Raw genomic sequence first — 326 nt, forward strand, 5'->3', positions numbered from 1 at the left:
CCGTCTGCCACGGTCCCTCTCTCATCCCTATCGACCATTTTGACACACGGATCGCGCAGTTCATTCTCTATGTCTTTGGAATAATCTAATCTAATAGCGATTTCGGCTGGAAACACCAATGTGCACTGGTGCATATCAAGATCGTTGTACACTGTTAATACCGCGGCGCGGCAGTGTATGTTTCGTTAGAGATCCTTTAATCAGAGTTTGGCCAATACGGTCCCAACTTCTGATTGGTTCTCTACTTCTGTCCATTCGGTATTCTTCGGATAGCTTCGTACATTGTCGGAAAACGAGTTCGAAGAATAGAAAGAGACAGATAGCTC

Source organism: Trachymyrmex cornetzi, unplaced genomic scaffold (assembly GCF_001594075.2).
Source record: "Trachymyrmex cornetzi isolate Tcor2-1 unplaced genomic scaffold, Tcor1.1 scaffold223, whole genome shotgun sequence".
NCBI classification, from domain to species: domain Eukaryota; kingdom Metazoa; phylum Arthropoda; class Insecta; order Hymenoptera; family Formicidae; genus Trachymyrmex; species Trachymyrmex cornetzi.